Source organism: Amphiura filiformis, chromosome 18 (genome assembly GCF_039555335.1).
Source record: "Amphiura filiformis chromosome 18, Afil_fr2py, whole genome shotgun sequence".
In the NCBI taxonomy this organism is placed as follows: domain Eukaryota; kingdom Metazoa; phylum Echinodermata; class Ophiuroidea; order Amphilepidida; family Amphiuridae; genus Amphiura; species Amphiura filiformis.
In genome coordinates, this window is record NC_092645.1 from 5584378 (window position 1) to 5606735 (window position 22358).

The following is a 22358-nucleotide window of genomic DNA, read 5'->3' on the forward strand; positions in this document are numbered from 1 at the left end:
TGTACGCCAAAAATGAAATTGTTTCTAAAAGTGTTTTTGTTCACGCCAGTGAACGTTAATACCACTTGCACCCACATATCATATGCACAGTTTATCCCTTACATACCCTGTGTCTCGAATAGCTATTGTAACCCACCATCCCTGTGGTTAAGAGGCTAGGAAATAATTCCTTATATCTCATACCCTCGTTTGTGTGCCTTTATCTAATCCTGCTACCCATGTCAATTACTATTTAGCACATTTAATCCTGAGTGAGACTGCTTAGTGTAGGAATTGTTTAGCCTTTTTATTAAACATGTTTGCAATTGGCCTACAGTCATCACATGCTGATAATACACATAACTGATTGGTCAGTATAATTAGCTATAATTTATTTACTTAGTGATTAGGCATATCTGTATAGAAACCTATTCATAGGCAATTTACTTCAGAAAATAACTACACTGCACAAAATTAAGTCCATTCTCTATAGTTAATTGAATGTTTATTGACTCTTGTAATCAGCAATGTGTGTATAAACATATCCAATGTATATTTTCTGTTGCGTCAGTCCGAAAATGAAAAACACTGCGCTAGTCCGAACAAGGCATGCGCTAGTCCAACATAAATTATGTAGTCTGACTAGCGACGCGTCGGACTAGCGGGTGCGCCCAGTGCATGAATTTCCTTTCCTAAGAAAGTAAAATATGTTGGCATGCGCTATTTGATCCTTATTTCGTACCTTGGTTGATGTAAGAAACGAAATAATATAGGGCAGTTGTTATTATGTATAAAAATACTATACTTTGTACGACTTAGCAATGGATACATAATGGTTTTAATACGTAGGCGACAATTATAACTTGTATTTCCAATAGTTGTATTTCACTGTCATTGCTCAAAACTAAATATATAAATTGCATGACTGCCTAGTGTCTAGGTAGTACTTGATTGTGTGCCAAAAGAATGAACAGTTTTGGTAAAACAAAACGTTAATGTCAATTGGCAAAAAGATTAAAATACATTTCGAATCCAGGTACTAACCGTTCGTTCGTTTTCCTGTCTATTTTTTATTTACAGTAAACACTAAAAACACCCAATAGAATGTAAACTTAAAATAACCATTTTATTAGTTACTAAAATGCAAAAGAAAAACAGTAACAAGTCGATTTTTTCTGATTAAATTACGGTTTGTTTTCTTTGTCCTTTTCGCATATCTTTGCGTTATCTGATATGCCATTATGCAGTGAAATGTTTGCAGACACAATTACATTAATTATTCATCACTAGCAATTTAAATATCAAATTTGCATATCAAAACGGTAAAGGGAAAACAATCCTTTTCCGTTTTCCTATTTTGAATTTATAAAAATAGAAAAATGGTAAATGACTGTTTTAGCTTTTCTGTTTCATTAAGAAAACGGAAAATGACCTATTTTCTTTTTTCCTAATTCAAAATTCAGAAATCTAAGCGTTATACAGGGTGTCCCAAAAGTCTCGATACCTTTTTAAACCTTTGTATCTTTAAGAAGAAATGGTATACAAAAAATTTAAAAACATATTTGGAAAGAAGACACTTGGGCAATTTTTTTTGGTACCAAACTTGCTCCCTTTTGTGCCTCCTACTTAAAAATAATGTTAGATGAATGTATAGGCACATAACGCGTAGTACCATACAGCAGTCATTCCTTTTCTGAACATTCGCAGATCTTCTTGGGCTTGCTGATACAGCACGTCTTACTTTATTAATGTTTCGTGTATCGCCTTGTCTTCCTACGTCCATAGCGCATGGAAATCACGAGGCTGAAAAAAAGAGGGGGGCAAAGACGAAACAAATTCCCCAAGGGAAGATGTAAAATTGTTTATTTTTACAAATTTTTGAGGAAGATTTTGTGTTATTTTTAAGTTACAAGATCACAGTGACGGTTATGAATGAGGTTAATAACTTTGCATCGGTTATATGTCGGGCATTGCGCCCCTCGGGATATTCCTCGGTTCCTAAGGCAAAATGTTTAGATTTTTCACAATGCCCTCCAAATAATCGATGCGCAGTTATTAACCTCTAATTATTCACCTCATAACTCGAAAACTATTAATTAGAGGTTAATAACTGCGCATCGGTTATTTGGAGGGCATTGTGAAAAATCTAAACATTTTGCCTTTGGAACCCGAGGGATATTCCGAGGTCCAAAGCAAAATGTTTAGATTTTTCACAATGCCCGACATATTACCGATGCAAAGTTATTAACCTCATTCATAACCGTCACTTTAATCTCTTCACCTTACAAAATAACACAAAATTTTGCTCAAAAGTTGATAAAAATAGATGATTTTACATCTTCCCTTGCCAAAAATCGATCAGGCTAAAACAGAACGACCAATAACAAAAGTGCGTATCACAATCTGTGCAAATATGGTAGCGCGCAATCCAAATACGGCAGCCAGCGCGCGCGCAGTTTGTTGGACGCACAATACCGCGCACGCAGAAGTCAATTGTGTGCGACATTGGAACAATTACGCATTTTGCGGTCAATTGACGCGATTCCAAATACAGCGCGCCACCTACGATCACGCCTGGCTGATCAACTTCGCGCAGAGCATCATGGATAAAAGTCGACATTCATGACGCGTCGACGATGAACCATCGACCCTGGAAACGTAACGAGTGTTGCTATCGATTACTCAAATTTGTTTATTTACGTTGATGATGATCAGCTGTTAATTCAACCCTCCGACGATTTTTTTCCAATTCTGCCTCCTTTTTAAAGTTAATTTCGACAGTCATGGTTTAGGCCTACCGGTATAGGCCTACCTCTGTGAATGTTCAGAGTGTTAGGCCTATTCCCACACAAGATAATGGGCATCAATTAAACCCTTATTTTCAAACTTTTCCGAACTTTCCGAGGTGTTGGGAAAATACTTTAGGCTCTCGTTTACAAGAAAAGAAAACACTTTCAGGTCTTTAAGCTTTGTTGTAAGCATGGTAAGAAGGCCAATAATAGACTTGATTAAAAAAATATGATTGGGGATAGGCCTACTTTAGACCCTCATGCATATCCTTAAAAAAAACCAATTTTTAAACCTTGTTTATTTTAAGTAAAGTAGGCCTAATATTCTCAATATTTAGAATAACGAAATATTCAATACATATTTTAACAGCATGGACAGCGTAAAGTATATATTTTTTTAATGTTTTTTTTTCTGCCTCCATTTTAAAGTTAATTTCGACAGTCATGGTTTAGGCCTACATCTGTGAATGTTCAGAGTGTTAGGCCTATTCCCACACAAAATAATGGGCATCAATTAAACCCTTATTTTCAAACTTTTCCGAACCCGATCCGAGGCGCTTGGGAAAATACTTTAGGCTCTCGTTTACAAGAAAAGAAAACACTGAAAAATCAGTGATTGGGGAAACAATTTTTAAACCTTGTTTGTTTTAAGTAAAGGAGGCCTAATTCTCAATTTTTAGAATAACGAAATATTCAATACCGGTACATATTTTAACAGCATGGACAGCGTAAAGCATTTTTTTTTAATACGATTAAAACGTTTTCGAATTTCAAATGTACTCTATTCCTATCCCAGCAAACACAAAAACGTTTTAAAAACGTTTTAAAAAAGTTATATTTTGGCATTTGGTTTAGGTAAAAACGTTTTAATAACATTAAAATGTCGGGTTATATAAAGGTCATGATAACGTTTTAAAATGTTTTGTATGAAAACACACTACAACAATATTTTTAAATGTTTTCAAAAAATGTTATTGTAAACTATTTTTACAAACATTCATGCCAAATATTGTGTCAATACTTAAAAAACATTATGTTAAAATGTTTGAATTCAGCAAACACAGAAATGTTCTTAAAATGTTTTTTCAAAACCTTTTAATAACATTTAAATGTCGGGTTGTACAAAGGTCATGAAAACGTTTTTAAAACGTTATTGAAAACATTTTGGGCAAACATTTTTTCGCAAAATATTTTTTCAACCCAAACATATTATTCTGTTTAAAATGTTTTGTAGGTTTTCAAAAATGTTTTTGGAATGTTATTAAAACGTTTTTATACCCTTTATATAACCCGACATTTAAACGTTTTCTTTTAAACATTTTTGTTTGCTGAGCAGTAGATTATCAAAAAATGTTTTTTAAGGTTATGAAAACGTTTTATACTCTTATTATACCCTTTATATAACCCGACATTTAAACGTTTTCTGACAACCTTTTATAACCTTTTGCGAATGATGTCGAAAACGTTATGTGTTTGCTGGGATTCAACCATCTACGGTTAAAACTCGATGTCAAGAATGTTGATGTCTCTGATCGACCATCTAGGCCTATAAACCCGATGTCAAAATGTCAATTTTCGAGTTTGGGTAGGCCTATAATAGAAAATGCTTTTGATGCAAGACAATTTCAAACAGGAAATTTAATCTAAATCTTTTTTATTTCTTGTTTGGATAACTTTTCCCATAATTATACCATGCGTGATACATGATTAAGACAAAAGCTTTTGGTTTTCATAAATGTTTTGAACGCTTGTCTTATTTTTATTATTTTTTTTCCTAACCTAGGCCTATAGATGTTTTACATTTATAACCTTTTTACAAACTTGAATAGATATGAATTAATTGTTTTAAAGCATTTTTCGTGTGACGTTTTGAAACGCTCTTTGTAGCATGATGTAGGCCTACTGTATGATCACGAAAGGTGGTAAATTTAGAAGCCATTTCCTTCTATAGCCTATAGCCATAAACAAAACACTTTGGCCCCAATGTATAATGTCGGGAGAAAATATATCAGATATACTTGCACTAAACAAATAAACCTGTTAATTTTTAAAATAAACTCTTGTGGTGCAATTCTGTCAACAAAATTACATAGGCTTATGAACTGGGGCTGGGGCTCAGCCCCTCAATAAATTTGGTGCAGGGGCTCGAATAGGCCTACCCTTCTGTATGAATAGGCATGTTTTCATTTTCATTTAGGCCTATAATGACCTCCAAACTACATTGTTAAGCTACATTGTTAAGTTATCTTGTTTTGTCCCTTATTGTACAGTATATTCTTCACCGTAAATTGGTGTGTGTGTGTGTGGGGGGGTCCTGGTTCGCCCCTTCAGTCTCAAATGAAGCAGGCCTAAACAATGCGTTCACCCCTCCAATAAAGTCCATCCCCAGATTTGACCTCTTTACTTTGTAGGTTGAGTCCTTGATCCATGGGCCTGATCCATTATTTTAAATATGCAAGAAATGTCGACCCTCCGAATTTAAACCTTTCCAATTTGGCCAAAGTCCACAATGCCGTAAAGGTTGGGCTACACTACAGTTCAGTTCTTTTCACAGTGTTGACTTATAATTTCATGAGAAAGAAAAAGAAAATGGGAAAGATTTTAATCTTTCCCATTTTCTTTTTCTTTTTAAAAAACATGTATAGGCCTAGGCGTTTAAAATCGCCCAATTGAATATTTAGTCGAAACAGTTTTTGATTTTTCAATGTTGTGCCGACCGATATTATATGACTAAAAAGAAACTCATTCCAACCAACGTGTGCTATTTTAATTGGGAGTAGGCCTAGGCCTACATTAAGAGTAAATTTCCTTGGGTTATGAAAAGGGGAAATATGAAATAAAGATGGTATGACATGCAAGAAAGCGGAAGTAAAAATAAAATATAAAAAAGAAACATGAATTAATATTAAAATCGGGCATGACAATTGTCAAATTTAAACCTTAATTGTGACACGATCTGGTTCATGGGGGGCAAAAGAGGCATTTTTGAAAATTGTGTTACTGTGAAAACACCAAAGGTCTAGCATACTTGGTTCTAAAGTTATGGAGTTTTTCATGCATATTTTCTTGATGGGCCTATGCCGTAAAATAATGATCTTTTAAATTCATGTACTCTTTTGCATGCAGTTTGAAACTTTCATCATCTTTATTATAATGCTAGAACTCTATGAGGTATTGTTGAACTTATGCATTAAAGTCTAAAATTGAAATATTAACAAAAAATAAATGTTATTTTTAGGGCCTTATGCGGTAGGCTATGCCTACAAAGTGTTTTTATTGTGATCGTAATTTTTGTAATGTTAGATAGTAATACAATTAAAAATACAAATTTAGGCTAAAAATATAATAAGGACAAATCAAACAATTACAATAATAACAAAAAAGGCAAACCAATGTGATGCATGTTTATAAGTAATGAGACATTAAGAATCTTTTAAAAATTTACTTGAATTTCTTTGCGGTAGGCCTATCCCGCGCGGCGGGCCGCTATAAGCGGCTTCGTGCAAAAAAACCCATTTTTAGAAAATGTAGGCCGATTACAAAAATGCAACACCTATAGTATGGATGTTGGTGTTATATTATTATCGTATTGAACAAACAATAAATTCAGAAAGAATTAAAACAATTTATTCTAATAACCAAAATAAAACATATGCGTTTTCCATTTAAAAAAAGGACAGGCCTAGGCCTACTTCGCATTGACTAGGCTCGCGCGTATCGGGCTGAAAAGCATCGCAAAGTTTAAAAACAAAAAAGGGCGGTTTTAGAAAATGTATAACAAAAAGGAAACACCTAGTATCAACGTCAAGTTTGCGGGATTTAGTAAAGGACATCTGTGAATATCAAACTGCAATATTTCACTCCAACACAGAAAATCTTAAAAAATTTCAAAAAGTACTATAAAACATTGTGTTTTTAGAGTAATAATCACAATGGTCAGCTATGGTTGATGAAAAACTGTCGACCCCAAGCCAATTTTCACTGCCGTCGTTGGTGGCGCGCTGTATTTGGAATCGCGAGAATTGTGAGATATTAATGACCTCGATTTGCGTTCGCGTTTTCGCAAATAATAAAATATGATTGGATCGCACGCATCGCGTTTATTAATGATTTTATGAATGTAAAGTATATAAAAGTATACATTTTTTTAACGAAAATGAGCTCATAAATCCATTTAAAATGTCAGTTTTGGGTCAAATAGTACAATTTTCGAGAAAATCCCAAAAACGGCTTTTTTTGACCAAAAATTTTGGTCCGCCATAAAAAAATTATTTGAAAATCAAAACTGTAAAACATGAATCTTACTATAAATAGGGAAATGTTGTATGTAACTATCTATGTATGCTATAAAGGCTCCGTCAGTTTCGATCCAAATGTCGCCAAATTCATACGGGAGATCGATGAATATACGGGAACGTGTTTAAACTTTATTTGGTTGAAAACGGTCAAGAATTGGCCTCAAAATCAGTGAAAATGTGGTACGTTGCTATGCTGGGTAAACAAAAAGGAGTCAGTTGTCAAGCTAGCCCGTGCGCGTCGTACGGGCGTATCTAATGCCAAGCCGCTCGCGTAGCGCAGCGATAGCGCGCGGGTAACGCAGCACTACGCCATGCCACGCGTAAACGACGCAGAGTCGCGCAATGAATGATAATACGGGTGAACGAACGACCGACCGTAGGCGTAATAAATACGGGGAAAAGATTTGTGTTAAAAAGTATAAACAACATGAAGAGGTAGGCCTACTGTAATTAAAAAAGAAAACAAAATGAGGACAAACAGGTAGGCCTACGAGTATGTGGGTTAGCCTATAGTTAGTCACAGTAAGAAAATGAAAACGGGAATAAAATAGGCTAAAGAAGGAAAGAATAATAAAATCTAATAAAATTAGATGATTTAAATAAAAAAAGCTATTAAACTAAATAAATAACATGAAAACGGGAAATCACAAGCTAAGCAGCAAATAAAAAATGAAGTCAACGGGGAAATGTAAGAAAGGACAGATTTAGAAAATAATGGGAACGGGATTGAGTAAATAAAAAACATGGTAACGGAAATTTGCAAGCTTAGCAGCAAAATGTTTTTAAAAAATGGAACAAAATTGGCGCATGTAGAAGAAACTAAAAAGAAAGAAAGAAGCTAAAATGGAAACTTAGGCTTAACGAGGGTCAGACTCAGATAAATGAAATTTACCTTTTCAATGATTCTACCTGTTCAGTAATTCCTCCCGTTTTAGTGAACGCTCCCATTTACTCACCTAGCGGGGACCCGCGCGTAGCGCGGGTGTCCCGCTAGTTTTATTATAAATAGGGAAATGTTGTATGTATCTATCACAGAATTAAAACCAGAGAACCGGGACTCGACCGCCATCTTGATACAGGCATGGAGCAAAAATTGGGGGTATTCGGTTTCCCTCGGAATGCGCTCGAGGCATTCGTTGTCGTGCAAGCGCGACATCGCATATTTGACACGCTTCATATTAACACGCGTCAACTGCGTCCAAGTCAGACAATTTAAAGCGCATTGAAACAGGCCAGCCGGCCGCGAACGTCACGAAGCTAAGCGGCCAGTTATTTCCCCGGAGTTATTTAGCACAACCATGACACCAAAATATAAAGTAAGTCATGTTTTATTATTTTACAATAATTATTACAAAACATGTTGTCGTGGTGTTTTTCATAATAAAAGATTGTGTCCATAGCCCGACCAAAATGTTACTAAAAACGTTTGGACCAAAACACATTTATTTATGGATCAATATTTAAAAAAAAAAATTTCGGTGTTTGCTACGGTATGTATCTATTTATCTAATTATATCCACCTAATTTATTACAAGTTAAGCTTAGATGTATAGGCCTAATACAGTTTATAAAAATAAAACCTTTTACAAAGGTTTGAGAGAATAATAATGATAAACCTATATAGTACATGTTTGCTTGCACAGTGGCATTTTGGGCCGGATTTTGGTCATGTTGAAAGATAAATCAACAAGCCTATATTATTCCGCGCACTTCAACCTTTGGCCTGTACAACAGAAATATAAGACGCAAAGTTGATTGAAAAAAATATTGATGCAGGAATGGACCGTTTTAAATGTTATACGCCCTAATGAGTTTATAGTAGGCCTAATGATTTTCTTCTCAAGATGTTGTTAGCTAAATTTAGAGGTTTAAATGAAATTTGCACACAGAAAAAGTATTCAAAAACCATTAAATTATAAACTAAAAACTAAACAAAAATTTAAAAAGGCCGACCCTGCTTTTGGGCCGGTCGGTGGGCAAGCAAAGAAATTTTTCTTTTTGACCTTAAGCTACCTATAGCACAATAAATAATATAGACCTACTACATAATATGAAGATAACTAGGTCATACATTGCAACGAACATTAATCTATTATGTAATTAATTATCAAATCAAATACTTGGTTAAATTTCATCTTGAGTTTGGTACTGTCCAACACTTCATACATCAAATTCGTCAACTTACTCGGCAATCGTTGTCAGACAGGCTTTGCCTGTAAAAAATAGTGTAATTATGCTAAAAATGTCAAGAATATCGATAAATATACCTCCAAATCATGAACTTTCCGTCAAATTAGACTTGAATTTAGTCCCATGCATGCATGCGAAAGGATGTTTTCCTTTACGCCTACATGTGCTAAAGGCCATAATGTTTTCAAAACACTTTCTATAGGTATCTAATATACACGTAATTACAAGTTTACAAGTTTATTATACAAGCTTATAATACAAGTTATACAAAAATAAAAGTCTTTACAAAGGTTTGAAAGAATAATAATGACAAGCCTATTATATAATACAATTAATATCGTAGGCCTACTGCACATCCATATGAAGATAAATACATTGAAATAAACGTTCATAGGCCTTTATAAAATGTTAAATTTCGTCTTTATATACATGCTACAAAATTCGATAACCTATTTAAGGCCTAAACTATCCTTCAGATGAATATTTAAAATATGAAATGTAGGCGTAGGCCTATCAACTAGGCCGTACAAGTTACAACATACGGTAATTGTACAACCAATCATAGGCCTATATATAAAATCTTACAATATTATAATGTAATATCCATATCATGTTTTCATATTTGTCCATATAGGCCTATAGCCTATATATTTTTGAATTTGTTATTAAGCAATGCATTGTCGTAGACCTACATAAAAAGTGGCACAAATGGATTTTGGACGATTCCACATAATATGACATCTCACCAAAACTGAATACCAAACTGCATACTACTTCATCAACTATCTATTCTGCTGATAGCAACCTACTTCATCAACTATCTACTGCTGATAGCACACATATACCAACATATACTTTATCAACTTTTCTGAAATAAGTGAAAAAGAGGGCGCAATGAGGGGCCTCATTTTTGGGACACCCTGATGTAGCACACTACTACTCTTCGTCAACTAGCACACTACTTCATCAACTATCTACTGATAATAGCATACGGTACTACTTCATCAACTATCTACTGATAATAGCATACTACTTCATCAACTATCTACTGATAATAGCATACTACTTCATCAACTATCTACTGATAATAGCACACTACTTCATCAACTATCTACTGATAATAGCACGCTACTTCATCAACTATCTACTGATAATAGCATACTACTTCATCAACTATCTACTGATAATAGCATACTACTTCATCAACTATCTACTACTGATAGCATGCTACTCCATCAACTACCAACTGTTGATAGCATACTTTACTTCATCAACTATCTACTGCTGATAGCACACTACTTCATCAACTATCTACTGTTGATAGCATATTCATCAACTATCTACTACTGATAGCATACTACTTTGTCAACTATCTACTGCTGATAGCATACTACTTCATCAACTATCTACTGTTGATAGCATATTCATCAACTATCTACTACTGATAGCATACTACTTTGTCAACTATCTACTGCTGATAGCATACTACTTCATCAACTATCTACTGTTGATAGCATATTCATCAACTATCTACTACTGATAGCATACTACTTTGTCAACTATCTACTGCTGATAGCATACTACTTCATCAACTATCTACTGTTGATAGCATACTACTGCATCAACTATCTACTACTGATAGCATGCTACTCCATCAACTATCTACTGCTGATAGCATACTACTGCATCAACTATCTACTACTGATAGCATGCTACTCCATCAACTATCTACTGCTGATAGCATACTACTTCATCAACTATCTACTGCTGATAGCATACTACTGCATCAACTATCTACTACTGATAGCATGCTACTCCATCAACTACCAACTGTTGATAGCATACTTTACTTCATCAACTATCTACTGCTGATAGCACACTACTGCATCAACTATCTACTGCTGATAGCATACTACCGTACTTCATCAACTATCTACTATAGCATGCTACTCCATAAACTACCAACTGTTGATAGCATACTTTAATTCATCAACTATCTACTGCTGATAGCACACTACTCTATCTGCTTTCTACTGCTGATTGTGTACTACTTTATCAACTATATCTACTGCTGATAATGCACTACTTCATCAATTATCTACTACTGATAGCATACTACTTTGTCAACTATCTACTGCTGATAGCACACTACTGAATCAACTATCTACTGCTGATAGCATGCTACTTCATCAACTAGCTACTGCTGGTAGCATATACTCTCTCTGCTTTCTACTGCTGATTGCGTACTACTCTCTCTGCTTGCTTTCTACTGCTGATAGCATAATACTTCATCAACTTTCTACTACTGATAGCACACTACTTACTATCTACTGCTATAATAGTGCATTATTTCATCAATTATCTACTGCTGATAGCATACTACTTCATCAACTATCTACTGATGATTATACACACCACTTCAGCTATCTACTGTTGATAACACACTACTTCAACTATCTACTCTTGATAGCATAGGCTTACTACTTCATCAACTATCTACTGCATGCTTATAGCATACTATTTTTGCATTTGTCCCTATTTCTAAGTTTTAAGGTTGACAGGTATGTGAACGTGCATATAATGAGCATCCACAGATATTGTCTACTGGTTGTTAAAAAGGACAAGTTTAGTGTACGTATGCCTAATTTGGCTCTTCTGGCCCGCTAGTGTGTCTCTTTTGCCTTTGTGGTAGAGCATTGTGCGTGTAAAGAGACCTGCAATAGCCTTCATTATCTGAGTCACATGATCATCTTCAGTCATGAAATCATGATCAAAACTGTGGTGCTTCAGCGTCGGAAACAGGTGCTCTCTTTGGTCTGATAGGTCAGCTACTACGGTGTTAGTTATGAGTGAATCTACGTGTCTGTTTACCGATTCCCTCTGGAGAAGAGCGCTGTGAGGGAGAACAAATGTGAAGGAAACACATGAAATGGAAATAAAAAAGAAAGAAAGAAACATAATTCGTGGTATTTCAATGTTGAAATAATCTTAAGACCAGAAAAGACGATACATCATCACAAAACGGCCGATGGCACCGACGTGTTGCGGTTGCGCAATCAATGTAAGAGGTAAATGGACACGAAAAACATGTATAGGCCTATTAATAGGCCTAAGCGATGGCTTGCTTTCCTTTTCCGGCCCTAAGATCCGTGATAACCACACGTATACGATAACCAGTGTTCGGGTGATTCATTAACATGTATTTGAATAATCCTCTTGCATCCCATGCAATACCATTTTACACCTCTTCCACTGCAATATATTCCTTGCATACCGGTATTCTTTAACTTTGTTTAAATTACTATGCTAAAGTTGCAATAATAATTTTCAAGAATAAACATTTTCTAAATGGTTAAATTTGAAGCTGTTTCAGCACATCACCATCAAAGCTCCCGTTGGATGCCCCATCCGTTTTTTAAACGAATTTTTAATTTCATCTGATTTTACTACTGTTAGCCCCTACCGATAGACGCGATCAGCAGTGAAGACAACCCTCACAACTCCAGCCGACGGGCGTTTGAGTCCACCTCGGTTTTTCTGGCAAGTCAAAGCTGCAAACTGCGAGTAGACAGATGCTGGTCTTTCTTCATCATCATATAAAGCACCTTCGCATGCATCACACCTTGTTCGAAGACCAAGTTTCCGTGAAATGTACCCTGGAATGTTGTTTAAAATATGTAATTTTAAATGTTGTGCATTTGTTTCCATTCCGGGATTCGACATTAATTTGTATAAAAACAATTATATATAGTCTATAGTGTAATATTGATCACGGCATAATTTAATAACCTACCGTAAAATGGGGTAACTTTTCAGAGTTTTTAAACCACTGCTTCCAAACAAAACCAATTATATTTCTAATTATCTCTTTTTTATGACATTAGGGTTCCCTTCTACACCTTGAAGTTGAAAAAGATTTTTAATAATTTTGAAAGGGTGCCCAAAGTTACCCCGCATTTGGGGAAACTTTGGTCAGAGTATTACATTCCATGAAAAAAAATCAAAAAAATTGATCTTCGCTGTATATGGGCAAGTTGTTGTTTTTTATGACATTTGACCCCTTGCAAAATAATCAAGTACACATCCTTGCTCACAAATATTGATTTTAATTTTTTCTGAAAAAATGTAAAAAAAATGCTCATTTTTGGTCAAAAATCCCGGTTTTTTCATAAATTTCGAGGAAATTGGACATGAGCGATCAATATTTTTTCCAAATATATTTCGTAACAAATTGACACCAAATATGACTAAAAACAATATTGCTGTACGAAAATATGACCATATAAAAAATTATATTTGACTGACCAAAGTTACCCCGCTGACCGAAGTTACCCCATTTTACGGTAATTTCTGAATGACGAATATCAAAGGTTAACATTTTTAAAAGCCTTCAACAATATCGGTCAAAAATTATAACGTGTTAAAACACAGATATTGGTTCAAACAACTGTCAGGAAAAGTTTTCTGGTCATTTTAAATCAAACTAATCAGTGAAAATTAAAAAAAAATCACTCGCTCTCTTAGCCAAATTCATTTTAAAAGATCGTACATTTTGGCTTGAAGATGATGTGAACCCGTTTTACTCAATGAGTTGATATTTTATTGATTATGTTTACGAAACTTTTTAATTCATGCGCTGCCTATACTCATTTACCTGCCATGTAATAAATAGCGTTGTCATAGGTGAGTCCTTTTCCACTTGCAATGGTATCAACACTTGCGTCCAGTACATCATCACTACCACTTGCAGCCACAACATCAGTATCCATGTCCTCATCTTGTTCATCATACTCTGGAAGCTCTTCACTTGTGTCTTCATCATTCTGCTGTTCAACATGTTCAATAGGGCGATGTCTTTGCAGTCGCGGAGCGAACAACGTCAAAGTCGGTGCATCTAGTGTCAAGCAGTTTCCATGTTTGGATGCTGTGATGGTGTTTCTGGCTAGGATTCTGCGGAGAGCCCACTTAAACTGTAGTGTGTTAGGGTTGTTGTTCCAACCTCCTCGACGTCGGACCTTGCAGAACCATAACTCAATGACATCTTGCGACCAGCGATATGTTAACACGTAAGAGTATGGACTTTCCTCTCTAGTCAGGAGCTCTATTGCTATGTACTTCATGCTTTGGATTGTACAAACAAATCCTATTATTCCTGTCTTTCTCCTTCCTTGATATATTGGCTGACCTGATCCATCTTTCAAAGACAAAAGGTAGTCCACAGCTTGGTCAAATGCGGCCATCCAATTACCCCTGTCCTTCAAACGTAGTGGACGCTTGGACATGCCACCATATGGACTGCGACTATTTAGCATGTCAAACAGTTGGTCTACTACTCTGATAAACTCTGTTGTTGCTGAGGTTTCGGCAAAGTCTGGGTGCTTCATATCTCTGAGATGATCGAGAGCATCAGCGACGGACCTGCTGAATGTCTGTGCCGCTAACCTGACTTTCATCTTGTTCTTTTCCCATTCAATGTGGCGTTTGGACAGCTTGTTGCCTAGCTTGATCCCCAACTCCTCCTGTAATTGATGTAAGCTCTTGATATATTGCCATTTGATGCTTCCTGAATCTGAATGCACTTCCTTCAAAGACCCTAGCATGTTCCTTAATAATTTAAGCATGTGGCAGGCGTCCAGGATGACATATATTCGCTGACCTTCTCTAGATGGATGGGGGAACCAAGGCTCAGGATTAGGAACATCTAATCTAGCTCCAAGCAGACGTGCTGTGCTCTGGTTGGTGTAACAGCCGTCAAAAACAATGGATGTCACATTCATACCTTGTGCAGCTACCAACTCTATGCAGGTTCTTACCAGTTGCGCTTGTACTGCTGCTGTTGTGTGGTCAGCAAAGAAGTAGGCGACTGGGTGTTTCCATGGTCTGTTACAGCCATTGAGCAGAAAGACCAAAACTTCCTTAGCCATGTGGTCCTTCTCTTCTGGACATGCAGTACCGTAATCGACGTAGCCCTGGAACTGATGTAGGTGGTTGTCCCACACCTTCTCTTTCTTAATAGCCATTGCATCTATAACGAGGCTGCAATCCTTCAAAAAACTATCTCCTCCAGCGTTCTTACCAATACACCCAATTACATCCGTCAGAAAACCCGGGCTACACTCTACAGATGAGCACCACTCCCTGATAGTGTCGGATGTAGGAAGGCAAAGCTGAGTCCTCATGAAGTCATAAGCCTTTGGTGAGTAATACTGTAAGGTAAGAGCAAACTCTTTGACTTTTTGACTGTATCTTCTTCCATTGGGAGGTACTTCTTTGTTGATAGCTTCGTTCGAAAGCAGCTCAGCAGCGATTCCTTCGAAGTTTATATTAAGAATCCTTAGCTGATCATCGCTCAACAGCTTGGCTTCCCGCTGTTCAGCTAGGATCTTGTTGATGGATTGTAATTTCAGCTCTTGCTGCTTCACTTTCCTCCTCAATGAGATGACCTCTTCCTTAATTTTGACGATTTCTTCCTGATAGTGGTCTTTGGCATACAGGTGCTCATCAGCGAAAAGTCGCCGCTTTGCTTTCGGAGGTCCATGGATAGGGGATGCTCCGGTAATTAACGACCTTTTCCCGCTTTGGGTTGTTCTGAAGCAGTCTGATGAAAAATGTCGGCTGCAAAGCCTATCGTTGGCCACGGGTGTCCATGAGGCTGTACGTTTGCTAGTGACTACCCAATGCTGATAAGTGGCAGTTGTCGCCTTTGGAAATCTGCACAAGATTTGAATAGAATTTTGTATGTTTTTGATGACGACATTCATGGAAAGATAACATGATATAGGGCCTATATACGGATCTTACGAATTGAGTTCGAAAATTTTTGTTGAACTTCCCAGTAGTCCACTTGCCCATCGCTTCGGGGCTGTGTAATAATTAAATTTTCCGAACGGCCCGCCAAAAATCGCTTGCCAAATTTGCAAACTTTAAATGGTCTAGATATCAGTGTTGCGAGTGCAGCGAGCAGGGAAATTTGCATATTAAAGTATTTCCGTACCATTTTCCTAAGCCTATTTAGAACGTTTTACTTAAAAGGTGCCCCATGAATGTGTGCCAAAATCGCCCCCCCCCCTTCGGCTTGCTTCCCCCCAATTTTACCCTCCCTCGGGGCTCATAATTATTGCACAGCCCCTCATTACAAGCTTTATACAAGGTGTCACATAAAAAGGGTTACAGGTAGAAAAAGATCCGCATCTTGTGGCACAACAATTGCAAACAATGTCATTTTTTCAGATATTATTTATTCATCATTCGTGTATTTGATTGTCTGCAAAGTTTCAACTCCGTATCTCAAAAGCAACTTACTTTATGGGCACAAGATATAGGCCTACAAGGGTCTAGAGTAAAGCCAAGAATTCTCCGCGTTGCGGAAATTCCGCGAAAATCGCGGAATTCGGAGGTAAAGCGGAAAACGCATTTCTGAGAAAAAAATATAAAAAATAAGCAAAAATGACATAGAAAAAGAAAAAAAAATACAATTGAAAAGAAATAAATAAAATACTAAATGAAATGGGTCTTCAAAATTCATCAAAATAAAGTAAAATCCGTCATAGATTTACCATACAACGCCTGTCCTACCTCCCATTGCAGCCATGATACCCAATTCTTGTGAAATTTTATTATGTCAGAAATGTGATAAAATTACAAAGCGGAGAAAAGCGGAATTTAGCATTTGTAAAGCAGAAAATTCTTGGCTTTAGTCTAGAGTGGCTAACCATTAAACTATTGCACAATAAAGCCACCAAATTCTGTGACACAAGCACACCTTTTTTCATATTATTTCTTTATCACTAATTATATATTTCGGTCTATACACTGAGATATGTTGCATTCACTAATTATGTAGTTGCATTCGATAACATGTTTACTGTACTTTTATAGTAAGACCTAAAAATTGTTTGACTGGCGTAACCTAGTCTACCCTGAAAATAGGCCCGACCCTGACATTTTTCTGGAAAAAAATTAAATTAAATTTAAAAAAGGAGAAGAAACGTCCCAAGGCCTTTATCAAATGCAACTTGCTTTGAATTTAAAAAAAATAGTACATAGGGCCTACCCTCTATTTTTTTAAATGTTATACGCCAATCACACAAATCTTTAGGCCTAACTAATATCAGAGAAGATGAGAATATTTTTCATCTTCTCTGCTAATATAAACCTTTGACTATACGGTACTGTACTTCTGATAAACATCTGTATAATTGGAGCTCAACAGAATGCAGTCATCATGATTAATAAGAACAAAAGTATTTTTTATTGATGGTGATCTGTTTTCAATCTGATTAATTGATTGAAAAAAATATTTATATACTTTAAAACCATACCTATGAAACGATATATTTTTGTTGAGCGAACTATTGCTGTGACACACTGACGAAGCACACGAATGAACCATCTTCTGAAATACAAGACGTGAAAAAATTAGCACGAGATAATTTGAGAATGCATGAAAAACTTTTGGAAATTCTAGCTAAAAGTGTAATGATATTTGGATGATCCAGGATGATCATCGACCCTGGATCATAATTGATCCTTTATGATTAATATCACATTCAACACGGTAAGTCCAAAATGAAACAATCGCCACAAAGTAAAAATTGGAAATAATTAATAATTAATCCTAGGGTTTCATGCATTATCAATAAATTAATAACAAAATGCATTGCTATATTCAGTAGGCCTATATTAATTTTGCGGCATGAAATCGAAGGTATACCGGTAGGCCCACGTGCATACACGGACGTTCTCACAATCATATTGCTATCTTCAGTAGATAGCATATTACCGGGTACCGTATATTGCATCAAGCGCGCATGAAGTGAAAATCAATTTCATGTTTTCTTTTTTTTTTTCTTTTAGTAGCCTTCGGAATATAGATCTCTAGGCCTATTGACTTTTTGTTCAAGAGTTTTGTTGAAGCCATAATGTGTGATTTGTATGAAAAATATATTCCTAATTTTTTAGTATTGTTATCATGGTTATGATATGTAGTTCGTTGTCTATATGAGGGTCTTTTGACGTGTTTAAAGGAGTTTGCTCGTCTCAAAATCCTCGAATACCAGGGACATTTCCAACATCTCAAAGAAGATTTTATAATTATGTAGGCCTCCGGGGGGAAGGGTCTTTGAAAAAATACGGAGATGTGCCACACATTCGGATGCTGACTCTTTCTATAGGCCTACTTACTTTTTGCTGGGGTTTTTTTTGCCACCCATCAATATACCATTTTCACAAAAAGCACCCAAATTTGCCCTAATTGGGGCGATTTGGTCTCCACTGAAACCCCACCCATCGATATACCTAAATTGCTGAAATTGAACCTAAAACCGTGGGACATCCCTGTATACCTTCAACCAGGGAGTACCCCCTTCCGGTAGGCCTATAGTCCTATGAATACGAAACACATCTTCACCTTAAATTGAATAGAAATGGCACACGTGAATACTGAGTATAAAGGTCTACTACTTACATCTATTAGGCCTATGCTCACCCACTACCCCCCAAATAAGCATAGGCCACTGTGGCATTGGCCTAATCACGTCTTTATTATCTGCCGCTTCCATTTTAATCTATTTTATGCGGTCATCAGCTATTTATATTCATCATGATGCATCATCTATTCATTTTCATCGTTAATAAAGTTATCATCTTTTTAACACTAATTCTTAGATACCGAATTATTATTTAAACACACTTACTATTATCCGAAATGCACGTCTTCATTCATATAATTGGTAAACATCCCGACAACATAGGAAAAGCCGCGGTAAAGTTTTGAATTACCCGCGAAATGGAATAGTAACATGATGCATGATGGGCGCATTTGACGGACGCACTTGGTGCAACCTTCACGCGATACCAAGACGCTAAAGATGAGACGCAGAATTGTTTTCGTTCGTCTCCGCGCACCGTCGGCAAGGACCCGAATACCCCCAATTTTCTCCCCATAGCTGACGGCGCGATTGTACGTGGCGGTATAGGGAGTCCCGGTTCTCCTTCTCTAATTCTGTGGTATCTATGTATCTATGTATCTATCTATGTATGCTATAAAGGCTCCGTCAGTTTCGATCCAAATGTCGCCAAATTCATACGGGAGATCGATGATTATACGGGAACGTGTTTAAACTTTATTTGGTTGAAAACGGTCAAGAATTGGCCTCAAAATCAGTGAAAATGTGGTACGTTGCTATGCTGGGTAAACAAAAAAGGGAGTCAGTTGTCAAGCTAGCCCGTGCGCGTCGTACGGGCGTATCTAATGCTCAAGCCGCTCGCGTAGCTGCAGCGATAGCGCGCGGTAACGCAGCACTACGCCATGTCGCGCGTAAACGACGCAGAGTCGCGCAATGAATGATAATACGGGTGAACGACCGACAAATACAGGGAAAAGATGTGTGTTAAAAAGTACAAACAACATGAAGAGGTAGGCCTACTGTAATTAAAAAAGAAAACAAAATGAGGACAAACAGGTAGGCCTACGAGTATGTGGGTTAGCCTATAGTTGGTCACAGTAAGAAAATGAAAACGGGAATAAAATAGGCTAAAGAAGGAAAGAATAATAAAATCTAATAAAATTAGATGATTTGAATAAAAAAAGCTATTAAACTGAGGACAGAACTAAATAAATAACATGAAAACGGGAAATCACAAGCTAAGCAGCAAATAAAAAATGAAGTCAACAGGGAACCCGGGACAGGGAAATGTAAGAAAGTACAGATTTAGAAAATAATGGGAACGGGATTGAGTAAATAAAAAACATGGTAACGGAAATTTGCAAGCTTAGCAGCAAAATGTTTTTAAAAAATGGAACAAAATTGGCCCATGTAGAAGAAACTAAAAAGAAAGAAAGAAGCTAAAATGGAAACTTAGGCTTAACGAGGGTCAGACTCAGATAAATGAAATTTACCTTTTCAATGATTCTACCTGTTCAGTAATTCCTCCCGTTTTAGTGAACGCTCCCATTTACTCACCTAGCAGGGACCCGCGCGTAGCGCGGGTGTCCCGCTAGTTTTATTAATTTAGACAAATAAATCTAGAAAGTGTTTTTTTATTTTTTCGAAATTTTGCTTAGTTTTTAAAATATAGGCAAAAAATCAGTAAAAACGTGTGACCCGTGTTCAAATTTTTTGAATCATGGGTGATAAAAAAGTTCTAGGCCCTAATTTAAAAAATGAAAAAACACTATCTAGATTTTGGCCATATCTAAACGTTTGACTTAAAAACTTACCTCAGTGATGCTTCATTTAGACGCTATGGCGGACCAAAAATGGTTAAAAGTGGTCAAAAGTGAACTTGCCGAAAATCGCGATTTAGAAAAATACAGCGGATTTTAGGTCCATTTTTGAAGATTTTTCCATAAATATATAATCCGGTGACTTGTGACGTTTGGTCAAGTTAGAAAATGAGAAGGGGCGTCCAACTGCAGCAGATTGGCATTTTTTTGGTGATTTAGAAGGTAAAATATACAATATGACAAAATTATCCGTGCACATTCGGCAGATGTTTATCCACATTCCACATGGAGTAGCCATTTTATTTACTTCAGTCTTGTTTCCATGGTGCAGCAGAGCGTCCGACAAGGCCGCGGCGTTTGAGGAGCGACTGGGCGCGCGGACAGACAGACAGGTTACGCGAATAAGTTGCACAGTGCATGGTCGTGTTGCCGCGAACGAAACCATGATAATTTAAGCACAATTTTGTCCTGTTCCGTATCATGCTCTGTATTAAAATTTGCGGACATCAGAACATTAAAAGTAGCATAGAATAACTGACAAGCAATTATTTTAGCAGATAATCAGGAAGTTTTATGAAATGAAGAATAAATTGAGACATAATCATGATAATTGCCATTTCTGTTTTTTCATAATTTTCATAATTTTGCTTTAAAAATGTGTTTTTTTTATCGTTTTTGGTGATTTTCTTTTCTTTTCTTTTTTTTTGGTGTTGACAAATATTGCATTTTTATGTTCATTATGTTGTTACTACTCGTTGCTTTTTCTTAAGAGGCACCACCGCGGCCCGTCCGCGCCAAAGATAGGGGCCTAGGCATTTTAACACCCGTTATATAGCTAGGCCTACCTTCATCACAGGAATCCCAAGTAAAATTTTAAAAGATTCTGATGTGTCGCATTACTCAATATTCCATTTTTGTTATTGTAATTGTTTGTTGTTATCATATTTTATTTTTTAACCTTTTACGGAATATCAAACACCGACAAAAGTCATAGGCCTATTATAGGCCTAAAGCCACAATAAAGTTGTAAAATATTTTGTACCGCATAAAAAGTGAATAAAATACAACAACAAAAATATTTAAAAAAGTGTGTCTGTTGTTGTTTTCAATCAAATAAACGTGTAAAAAGTGGGGTAAAAGTTGTTATAGGCCTATGTCTTGAATAAACTTCTTGTAAAACGGACAAAAAGTAGGCCTATTATACACGGAGAGGTCACAAGAAAACTGAAAAACACGGAAATTGACATAGCCTAATTTCAAAAGTAGAAAACGGAACACTTCTGGCTTTAAATTAGATTGTGGTTTATGCAGTAGGCCTACCGTATATAGGCATCATGCTATAAAGAGCGTTTTTAAAAAAACACTGCATGAAAACATTCACGAAAATTGCTTTAAAGCTGTTTACCTCTTAAAGTAGGCCTATACAGAAAACATTATAAACGTAATAACATTATAAAAGTTGAAAGCCAGACAAACATTGCAAATAAAAAGGCATTCGGCCAAAACATTCGCAAAAAGTGTTGAAAAACCAAAAGCCGTTATCGCAATCATGGCATATGGTAGACCTAATAGGCCTACTAATGGAAATGTAGTTAAAATGGGTTATGAAAAAAGTATGAATTTGCGTTTTCGATTATACTTCTCGTTTGAAATTATTATTTAGCATTAAAACATTCATGAAAATGCTTTCATAAACGCGTGCTCGCTATGCCGATTTCAAATTTACCTCTTAAAGTAGGCCTATACAGAGAAACATTATAAACGTAATAACATTATAAAAGTTGAAAGCCAGACAAACATTGCAAATAAAAAGGCATTCGGCCAAAACATTCGCAAAAAGTGTTGAAAAACCAAAAGCCTTTATCGCAATCATGG